This window comes from Scardinius erythrophthalmus (genome assembly GCF_964197995.2).
Source record: "Scardinius erythrophthalmus genome assembly, chromosome: 19".
NCBI classification, from domain to species: Eukaryota; Metazoa; Chordata; class Actinopteri; order Cypriniformes; family Leuciscidae; genus Scardinius; species Scardinius erythrophthalmus.
In genome coordinates this window covers 19,051,761-19,063,147 of record NC_138239.1, presented here as the reverse complement: position 1 = coordinate 19,063,147, position 11,387 = coordinate 19,051,761, and the positions used below count along the sequence as shown (strand labels likewise).

The window sequence follows — 11,387 nt, the reverse complement described above, 5'->3', positions numbered from 1 at the left end:
TCATTTTAATCTCTTTATTTGCTCTTTTTTTTTTTTTTTTTTTTACTCGCTCAAGGGCTCACTCAAATGCATGGTGCTCCAAACATGTTTTCCCTCTGAGCATCAATGTAGTATACAATTCTGCCTGTGTGGATATCTAGATAACTTGCTAGTTAAAGTGCATTAAACAATCTTTTGGAATTTCATTAATAGTTGCATAAAATCAACATAGTTTTAACCGTAGAAGATTAAAATGCTTTAGTAAAAACCTGTTAATTGGTTAATAGTAAGTTCTTTTAACCAATCTTATGGGAAAAACTGTAATAAACCTAACAGGACATTTAATTAATTTTACAGTAAAATACTGTTAAATATACCGTTTTCATAAGTAAAAAAAAGAACAAATCATCTTATAAATTACAGCGAAAAGCCATAAACTGACATTCCCAGAATTTCCTGTGACAGCTCACATCTGATGGTTTTTCATTTGAATAAATAAGCTGCTGCTTAGTTCCCTTTTAAATGGGAACTCGCACTGTGTCTAAAAAGACACTATGGGGAACCAGTGTCTGGACACTATGGTTCCCACTATGGGGAACCAGTGTCTGAGGCATCTGTCTTAACACGACAATGATGTTTGCTGGTGACAGCCCATGATGTATCTACCGGTGCAACCTCAGTTTAAAAGTACACGTCATCCTCTTCTTTGTCTTCAGGTGCTGTTTGTTTGTGATGTATTGAAGGGGATCATCATGAGGATTGTAGTGAAAGAAAAGCTTGTGCATCCGAGTCAGCATTAACCTACTCCTGATGACACACACTGGGCGAGGAGAATGCACGCTCAGTCTTCAAGGGGGCTGAATGCGAGCATTGTGAGAGCTCTGCTCTCGTTTGGGGATCACAGATGGAGCTGGTCGAGGAATTAGAGAAAGGTGTGGCTATTTCTCATTTTTCAGTGGTTGACAAGTGCGATCTGCTCAATGACGATTTGTTGTCACTCACATCCTCTGATCCATCGGGTAGCGCTCTGCTGGCTGAGAGCCAGGAAGAGCCGGATGTGGCTGTAGAGGGCGAAGAAGTAGTTGAGCCCTCTCAGCCTGCCTGCCCCGCATGAGAGTTGTTGGAGGTCATGCCCTGCGCCTCAGACAGATTAGATCTGACGTGGAGGCTCAAGAGATGTGAAGTCACTTGCGACGGGTTAGATGAGGGATTTCTGTCCGGACATAACCGCCCCGCTTCAGTGAGTCACCCATTTCTTCCGTATCTCCAAGGCGAGGTAGAGAGATCATGGAGGAAACCATATTCGTTCTGCATTCACCTTTTTCAGCCCACACGAATTACACAACTGTAGAGGGGATGCGTGAGCACGTATACTGTATGTATTGATCCTTGTAAGAGATGCTGGCAAACTATCTCTCTGTGGGTTAGGCATCGACACACTGATGCCTCAGGATCTGCCATCAAAGCCTCTAGGCGTTATACTGCGTGTTGCACACATTGGTCGTGTAAGAAGCTTACCAGGCCAATCTGTTGTAGGACCTAGACCAGGGCCAGGGTCTTTCCCCTGAGGCGGTGGCCGAGCTGCACCATAATATATATCAGATATAAAAATATATCTGATATATATTGTGGCGCAGTATATAACTGATATATAAAATATATCAGTTCTGTGAACTTGAAAGAAAAATAAAGTGCTAAATACTCATAAAAGTTAATTTGACTGAACTAGTTTAATTTAAGTTTGTCCTACTCAAACCAATTGATTATTTTGAGCGTTAGACTGCCATTCACTAACTGAGGTTGGGTAGGTACAGTAGATGCTTTACATCAGGCCAGTTTGTACCAGTATGTAATGACAGTATCTACCTTTCCTTAAGATGTACATCCTGAGGGGTCTGGATCAGGACTTGATGGAGAGTGTGAGAGCATGCCTAGTCAAGCCAGAGTTGTTTGCCATGCCATCACTCCTCTTGGTATAACCAGACTAGATGAGTGCTTAAGGTTTAGCTGATATTGAGGGAGGCAGCCAGTAATCAAGTGAATTCAGATGACCACGAGTGTTCTAGAATTAAATCTATTGCTAAAAAAATTAGTCTTCATGGGGTATGAAAAACAGGATTTGTCTTTACTAGACAGAACAGAAGGTGATGTAGCTTGGTGGTTAAAAACTAGGTTACAAAATGGAAGGCTTTAGATTAAAATTTTGTAGTGTGCGTTTTTACTATTGTGCATTTAAGTCAACGGGTTACTCAAGGAGAACTTGTTTAGTAATGAGCTGTTAGTCACCTTTGAGAAAAACAACAACTAATCATTAGTTTGTGCTCATATATTTTGTACACCATCTCAAACTGAACACTGCTGCTCAGATACTCGTCCACTCGTGCATGATTTACAACACAAAGATGTGCAAATCTACAAACTTACATTCACACGAACGCTTACTGCTGCAGTTCACTCAAATTAGAGAAATAAACTGATTTGGTGTGATCATGCAGAAAATAAGAAACACAAAAGCTTAACCAACACATACATTCACACAGGTTTCTAATATGGCTCCCAACATCTTCCTGCATCCAATCAAAACCACATCTCGCTTCCTTAATGATGTAAATCTGGCTTTGCATTATGTCCTACAGCACCTGGACAATTCTTGCACTTACGTAACTTATTTTACTTTCAGTTTGTGACTAGTTCTGGTCAAAATAGTTTTGTTAAAGAAATATACTACAAAAATACAATACAACAGAAGGCAATCAAACACCCATTTGTCAGAATTGCTAATATTACAATATAGGGTACAATCTAGGTTGATCTAGACTATTTATTTTGCTTGCTTTATGTATTCCAATGTTCCTTTTCAAATCAGCCCTTTAGACCTTCATAATCTAAACATATATCTAGTGTTGTTATATGTGCAATATTCAATAGATTTTTTTCAGCTTTTTTTATCTGTAATATATTGGTACTAAGAAAAGGACATTGTACTGCAAATGCATTGATGAGGGAAAATTTTACATTTAATTTCAGAATATTTAGTTTTTGTTTTAGTTTGTTGTTGAAACATTGAGTTTGGAGAAAATGTTTATTTTTAATAAAAAGATCTAGATTTAGAAGATCTAATCTGACCGTTTTTTCTCAACATAAAGTGTTCAATGGAACACGCATGTTTGAATAATGAGAAGTGCAAATATTGCAAAAAGCAGGATAGGGAGGGACAGTATGGATCAGGAAATGGTTTATGAAGTCTCAGTTCATCCCTTTCAACTTTCAATCTTACCACACACAAGCAATGGCTTCTTCAGTGAGCGTGATGCCTTAATGATCTACAACCTAATTTATTTAATACATTTCAAATAAATTTGTCAGATGAGTCAAGGCAGTTATTTCCTATAAACAATTTGGATTAACTTGCCTAATCAAACTTTATTGTGTGACACACCTTGTGACCAATTATATTTTATTTTTTTATAATGTAACTACTATGAAACTAGAGACTTACAGGAAATGGCATGTATTGTCTTTTTGACAGTTGCAGAAGCAGTTAGCTAAGGATTTGTGTCAAGACTAAACATCAGTTTCATTAGTAGCATTAAACCCAGTTGCCATGTAAGACACAAAACAAGTTTTTAATACTGAGAAATAAATTAATTATAGTGAAATATATTATGGTGATGGAACTTGTTTGTTTATAGAGCTCATTGTGCTTTATTACAGGGCTTCTCATGTCTATTGGTGAACTGCAGAGAAAAAAACAATGTTAAATGCAAGTGATAAACTGCAGCTAACCTTAGTTATAACCGTGCCTATAATATAGCAAAATTAATAGGCATATCAACTTTTAAAAGGGAGGAGAAAAACCTTCCCATGTGTCCAATAAAACGCTATTCTATGGTATTTTGGTGCAAATTATCCTCCATTTGGTAGATGGATGCCAATACGGACAGGTAACATGACAATCTCTCATTCTTGAGAACCACTAGTGTTTTACAAAAACAAACTAAAAATCAGCATTTTAATTCGACTTTTTATATGAAGTATTTTAGTATTTTCAAAAAAATGTTTTCTCTACAATCTCCAGACAGTTACCGCACCTATATTGTGTGTTTGTGTGTGAACTGCATTTTTTTTATGTATTTTTGAACAACCTGATAGATCCACACAAAAATGAGTGACAGATTATTGATGCACATATTGAAGGAACAACATTTTCTCCCAAAGTTATCCAGTAAAAATCTCTGGCTGCTTTATTTTGGAGCTAACAAGTGACATAATTTGCCTATTATTTGCCTGCCACACCTATTAAATGAATTAAAACACCAGCAGGACTCACAGAAGTATCCTGCCAGAGCCGGATGATGAGGGCAGAGACACTGGAATTTACATTTAAACGGCTCATATCAGCTGCTGTGTGAATGGACCAGTTTGAGATTCACATCTGTTATAAAATACTGTTATACAAATCGTTAATACCTTGAATATACCAAGCAAACATTAAACATTCTCAGAACTTTGGAAAATGTTCTGGCAAGATTCTCTCAGAGTTATGAACATTCTTCCAGTAACGTTAATAGAATGTTAATTTAAACTTGTCTGGTCTTTAATAATTTCTCAAAATTTTTATTAATACATCGTTTTTGAACATGACTTGCTTCTTGTTTCAGAACATACAGAGTTTTGTTTAAAAGTTTCCATAATGTTTGCAAAATGTTAAAATTGAAAGTTTCCTTAATGTTTTCTCTAAAAAAAACAATTATATTGTTAAATTGTTCAAATGATATTCAAAATTGTATTAAAACATTTGAAAACTGGATGCTTTGAACCTTAAAAAAACATTCCAAAATTGTTTTCATAATTTAATGGGAACATTAGGTAAATGCTTCTATGTTCTTGGAATATAGAGTTGTAATCAAAATTATTCAACCCCCATTGGGTTTATTTACAAAATTTACAGACTTTCAGCTGTTTGCAATGAACAAATCAAACAAAAGTAATTGAAATAGCTCAACACAACTAATGTTTCATGTCCCCAAATTCAACTGAAAATGCAACTTTTAATTACTTCTGAAGTCTCAAAATTATTCAACACCCTGAATAGAATCCCTCCCAACAGCAAAAATCTGCAAAACAGGTGTTGTCTCAAGCACACCTGATGCAACTAATCAAGGGCTTCATTAGTTGCACTAGGTATGCTTGAGCTAGAACACATGAAATACCTGAACTGGCTAGGTTTGTTGAGTGTCATGTTTGACTGCATGTTACAAATATGGCTAAGTCAAAAGAATGGTCCAAAAAGTTAAGAGAAGATATCATCACCATCACAAACAAGGAACAGAATACAAAAATGTAAGGAGGCACTAAATGTTCCTATAGAGACACCTTTGGAAGCGTAGTTGGTTTAAAGTTTAAAGTTAAAGGAACAGTGGTTACACTTCCTGGACATAAGAAAAAGGAAGCTATCAACGGTTGCAACCAGATTTCTGAGAAGGTGAGTTCAGAAAAACACTTGAGTGACTGCAAAAGACCTGCAGCAAGACTTGGTGGCACCAGGCACTGAGGTTTCAACTTGCACAGTAAGGCGTGTACTAAACGCATGCCAGAACTCCAAGTCGTACACCACTACTGACTCAATAGATTAAATTTTCTCAAAATCATATAAATAAGCCGCAGAAGTATTGGGATTCTGTTCTGTGGAACATTTCGGCCCTATTGATCAGCAGTATGCCTGGAGGAAGAAGATTGAAGCATATGCTGAAAGAACACTATCTACAAGCATGGTGGTGCTCAGTGATGCTCTGGGGCTGCTTTGCATCCTCTGGCAATGGAAACCTGCAGCTTGTGGAAGGCAAGATGGATTCATTGAAGTATCAGGAAATTCTAGGAGAAAACGTCATACCGACAGTGAGGAAGCTAAAGCTTGGGCGTCATTGGACCATCCAACAGGACAATGATCCCAAGCATACCTCAAATTCCACCAAGGCTTGGTTGCAGAAGAAGTCCTAGAAGATTCTACAGTGGCCATCACAGTCACCTGACTTGAACCCCATAGAAAATCTTTAGTGGGATTTGAAGGTGGCGGTTGCAGCAAGCAAACCCAAGAATATTACTGAACTGGAGGCCATTGCTCATGAGGAATGGGCTAAGATTCCTCAGAAACTCTGCCAGAAGCTGGTGTCTGGTTACATATCTCGTTTGCAGCAGATCATAACAGCAAAATGGTGTTCTGCTAAATACTAAAGATGCTTGCCATGAAGGATTTGAATAATTTTGAGACTGCAGAAGTCATTAAGAGTTGCATTTTCAGTTGAATTTGGGGAAACCACTTGAAACATTTGTTTAGTTAAGCCATTTCAATCACATTTGTTCATTGCAAACAGCCAATAAACCTGATTTGTGATGGGGGTTTAATAATTTAAATTACAACTGTAGAATATCTTTTTGTTAGCTGTTTTAGGTAGCACTGTCACCTCATAGCAAGAAGGTCCCCAGTTTGAGCCCCGGCTAATCCAGGAGTCCTCTCTGTTTGGACTTTGTATGTTCTCCCCGTGTCAGCGTGGGTTTCCTTTGGGGGCTCCAGTTTGCCCCACAATCCAAAAACATGAAGAGTGTAAATACGTGTTTGGGTATGAGTCCCAAACCATGTAATGTGGAGGGTCGGGGAAAGACCTGGTGACCTACCTCAGAAAAATCATCGGCAAGAAAATTCATGGACAATCTTGCATATGGCAAGAGATGGCCCATATTATCAGCAGGAGTGAAAATTATCATACGACATATCATACGACTTTGTTTGTAGTCTTATATACATGTTTTTTTAATATATATACATGAGTGACTGTGTTTAGTTTTACTGTATGTTTGTTTTTTTCCAGGTGTTTGGTGGATTGGTGTGGACCCTGGTGGCCTCCACCAATATGAACCCAGGAAATCCTCAGGGCTGGGTCATCAAGGCCCTTTTCTGCTTCCTGCACTCTCTGGTTCATGTATTACTGGCATAAACCAAAGCAGCATCTGGCCTGGCTTGGTAATAAAACATCAGTTCATGGTTTTAGCATGTTTTTTGGACATAGTTTTGGAGACAGCATGCATGGTAATATTACTGTATTCTCTGGAGTACCACAATATTATCATACGGTACCATTACTGAACCGTGGTTCCACCACAGTACTTTTTTGTTCAAAGTTTGGTTAATCAGACCAACATTAATTCAAATGTAGACCTAGACATTTTAATAGTTTATTAAGGGCACCAAATAATAAAGTCCTGGACATGACATACATTCTCACTTTTGTTCTGTATTCTGCTCTCTTAAGGATGTTGGATATCATGGCATTGCCGCAATGTCAAAATCTCAAAACAAGGACTCGTTCATCACAGATAATGAAAGTAAAATCTTTATATCACTCATTTATGCTCAAGGCAACATACTACATTAAGAGCCAGGGAGATGTAAACTTTTGAGCAGGATGATCAGTGTAAATTGTTCTTATTTTGGTCAAAATTATTTAGTACTGCCCTTTAGAACAAATTAATAACAATTTACACTGATTGTCCTGTTCAAAAGTTTACCTTGCCCTGGCTCTTTATGTAGCCTAGTGTGTAGCCTGGAACTTTTGGATCAAACATTAGCGTACAGGTGCCAGACTATTCCAGGCCTAAATGTAATTATAATGATTGATGTGAATTAACTGGAGCGTAGCATAAGGTGTGTTTCATTTGTTTACAGGTGATGGCTTTCATTGTCACATTACTGTACTGGATTCATGCAGTCCGCTCTGCTCTCCGAGGGAAGTCCTCTTGAACTTGTGTAGTCAAATTTAAAGCCCTTTAAAACACTCATTCAACAGAACATCACCGCCAAACCCTCAATGAACCAAATAACAGACATATTGATGATATTGTTTTTATGAAAGATATGCAAATGTGCAGAACTGATTTTTACTTATTGTTCCATTTCTGCCGTTTGACACAATAACCAAGGTGAACAGTCTGAAGCTGAGCAGTCTGTAGTTAGGAGACTAATATTTTTGCTTTGAATTTCAAATCATTTATGCAAATAGCACATTAAATATTATGCTACTTTACCTGTAAACAATGTTGTTTCCTGTTGAATGCACAGTGGTGTAATGGCACTGCTTGAAACTGTTTTTCAAGACTTAGATGGCCAGATGGTGCCATTTTTGGTAAACCAGATATTTAAGAGCCGATAACCCTATTTAGTGAAAAAGTGTGAATTTCTATAAAAAAAAAAACCCAGATAACAAAAATATGTTCTATAAACATTTTGCTAACATTCCCATTAAGTTACAAAAACCTTACTTACATTCCATTTAAATGTTATCCATCTAAACATTCTGAAATAAGTAGCAACATTTAAAAAAATAGTATACGAACATCTAACTAAACCATTTCAGAAAAAAATCTTGCATGAACAATGTATAAAAAAAGCATTTTTGTGGCAACATTTTGAGAATATTTTTAAAGACCAGATAAATCTGAACGAATGTTCTATTAACATTACTGGAAGAACTTTTGTTCATAACTTTTGGCTCGTTTCCACTGAGCGGTACGGTACGGTACGCATTTATTTGCGTTTCCACTATCAAAAGTTGTGAATGGTACCAAAATGCCGAACCGTACCGTACCACTTTTTAGGTACTCTTCCATTGGGGTACCTAGCACAGTGGAACGGTTCTAAAAGGTGGAGCTAGACTCACTGCAGGACGTTGATTGGTTGACAGAGAATCGTCACTTGCACATGCTACAAGGGGAATGACAACATAAGAGGTGCCATTTTTTAATATACAGTTTTACTACAATATTACTGTTACTGTATCACGAAATGTAATTTTTAAGAGTTTTTCAGGCGAGAATGTAGTTGTTTAAAGCTCAAATCTGTGGTTTATTTATAAAGATGATTTTTTTTTTCCCCCCGGTTGTGAGATCCATGCGGTCAGCGGGCGCTCGGCGCTCATGTTTCCCGGCTGGATGAGCCTTTCCTCGGCTAGTTCTTCTGACGTTCGCCGCTGACGGTAGTGGTTAAACATGAGATATAATTCGTCTTGTGTAGACCTAACGGGCGATCTTTGGTCTCGTGAATATATAATTCGTTCCCTGTCAATCGTTTTGGCTGAGGGCTAAGTTTAGTTTTATATTAATGTTATAGGCTATTTGTATTTAACTTTAACGTTACTGTTGTAATGTTAGACTAGAGCGCTGCATTTGGATATTTGACTGAATTGTTTGCTTTATTTCTTATTGTATAGCTTCTTGTACCTTTTACTTAAACTTTTATATTGGCTATTATTGATAAAACTGAAATTTTACAGAAAGAAATATGGTTTCTTGTCATTTTTTTATTACAAGATTATCACTGATGTTTATTGCAACATTTGTACAAATGCATATATTGCCTGGAATATGTTTAATTTATTTATTTTTTTTTACGAAAAGAGGTAACGTTAGGGTTGTGTTTTGTTATAAATAGAATAACGTATAACGTGCAGTGAATAATCAATATGCGTTGCGCATGAACCACATTTGTGTCCCTATAATGTTTAATATTAAATGAAATATTAAACATTATAGGGACATTTATTTCATTTATTTAAATGAAAACGAAAAGAGGCAGAGTGGTGTTTTATAACATATTTCGTTTTATTGTTGCTTAAAATGTACATACAGAGTAACAGAGATAACCGGAGTAGCAGAGCGAGCTGAGTGACGCTTTTAAGAACGCGCTGTACCATTTGCATGTAGGAGTCGCACATGGCAAGTACAAACTTTGCGTACTTGATATTGAGAAAAGCTTAATGTCGGCGCTTGTCTTCTTGTGACAAACATGTCGAGGAGCAAGAACAAGATCTGCTGTATGTCATCCATTGTAGTTTACTATGTTCTTCTTCGCGCTAAAATGACGTTGATCGAAACACCACGCCTATCAAGTAAGGGTACTGTTGGCAGTGGAAACGCTAGCCAGATCATGGTTAACAGACCCGAACTGTCCCGTACCGTACCGTACTGCTCAGTGGAAACGAGCCAATTGAGAGAACCTTGCTAGAACATTAGCAAAGTTCTTAGATCGTTCCTTGTTAGCTGGGTATCAGTCAAAACAATTATCTCTAAAGCAAACAAACCAACCTCAAACCAATCAAGTGAATATTGGGGATAGATCCTTACCTTAACCAGCCAACTAACCAGCTCCTACTTTAACTAGCCACCCATCTTTAACCAACTAACAATGGGATTTTTGAGGAGGTGCTCAGTATAAAACTGGGTGGAGAGACATGTTCTCAACGCTTCTGCATGGCCAAATGCTTCTAGAGCATTCTGCAACAGATTAAAGCTGAGAATTAGATGATCTTTAAAGACTAATTTTGGTCTAAAGATTATGAAGTGTTTATAGTCCTTCAATGCCTCTGACATTCTGGTTATATGTAATCTGATGTCCATGAATGTATTTCAGCTTTGTTTGAGCTGTAAAAAAACAAACAATTATTGTACTGAAAGTGTGCATCTAATACCTATGAGCCTTCCTCCTAAAAAAAAAAAAAAAAAAAAACAGAAATCTTAGTCCATATTATTTGATATCATAATGACAAGGAGGTACAAAAACTGTGAGATAGTTAAAAGATGTATGTTCTAACAACTCATTATGTAAAGTTAAAAAAAATTATTGATCTACATAAAAATAAACATGTTTTGGTATTTTTATCAAACACCATATTCAGTTGAAAACACAGGAAGTAACTCTGGCAAATATACACAAGTAACATAATCCCCACACGTAGAAGTCACATGACTACCAAGTTGTCCACATAATATTCCTGCCAGAGCTAATAGTATTCCTTGTCGCTTAGAGTGGTGCCCCCTTGATTTGTTTCTGTTCCATGCTTGTGTATGTTGACCTAGTCCCATGCCCCCTCCCAGAAGGCACGGCCCCATGCTGAAACTATAGTCCAACTGTGGAGGGAGGGTGGGGGCTTAAGTAGCGGACACAGAGCAGGGACATGGAGCAAGCAGGGCCAGGGTGGAGATGAAGGAGGGAGGAGCCATGGTGGAACCCTCAGCAGAAGGGCCAGGACGCAGGCCCAAGGCAGAGTCGACGGACGGAGGAGCCATGGGGAGCCTTGCCAGATAAAACTAGGGGAATGCCAGAACGAGACAAAGCCAGCTGGAGTGGAGACCCAGGGACTGTAGGGATCGGGCAATGACGAAGGTCCTGTAGGGCAGGGCAGAACAGCAGAAACGAGCAACCGAGGTGGAGCCAGGGGACCAGAACACGGAGACGAAGCAGGAGGGCAGGAGGAGTGCGCCGGAGCCAAAGGGGTGGAGGTACAAATCACAGCTGAAGTCCCGGATGTCTATGGCGCAGGTAGAGCGGCGACTGACTAAGGCGGAGCCGGAGGGAT

The 11,387-nt window shown here is 38.1% G+C and overlaps 1 long non-coding RNA gene across 1 annotated transcript; it reads left to right on the top strand.

The window, feature by feature from the left end:
• The first annotated feature begins 5,719 nt into the window (after positions 1 to 5,719).
• Positions 5,720 to 9,189, top strand: LOC308707448. Its single transcript, XR_014032167.1, has 3 exons — positions 5,720 to 7,000; positions 7,290 to 7,362; positions 7,703 to 9,189. It is a non-coding gene; the product is annotated as an uncharacterized lncRNA (long non-coding RNA).
• Positions 9,190 to 11,387: the final 2,198 nt, after the last annotated feature.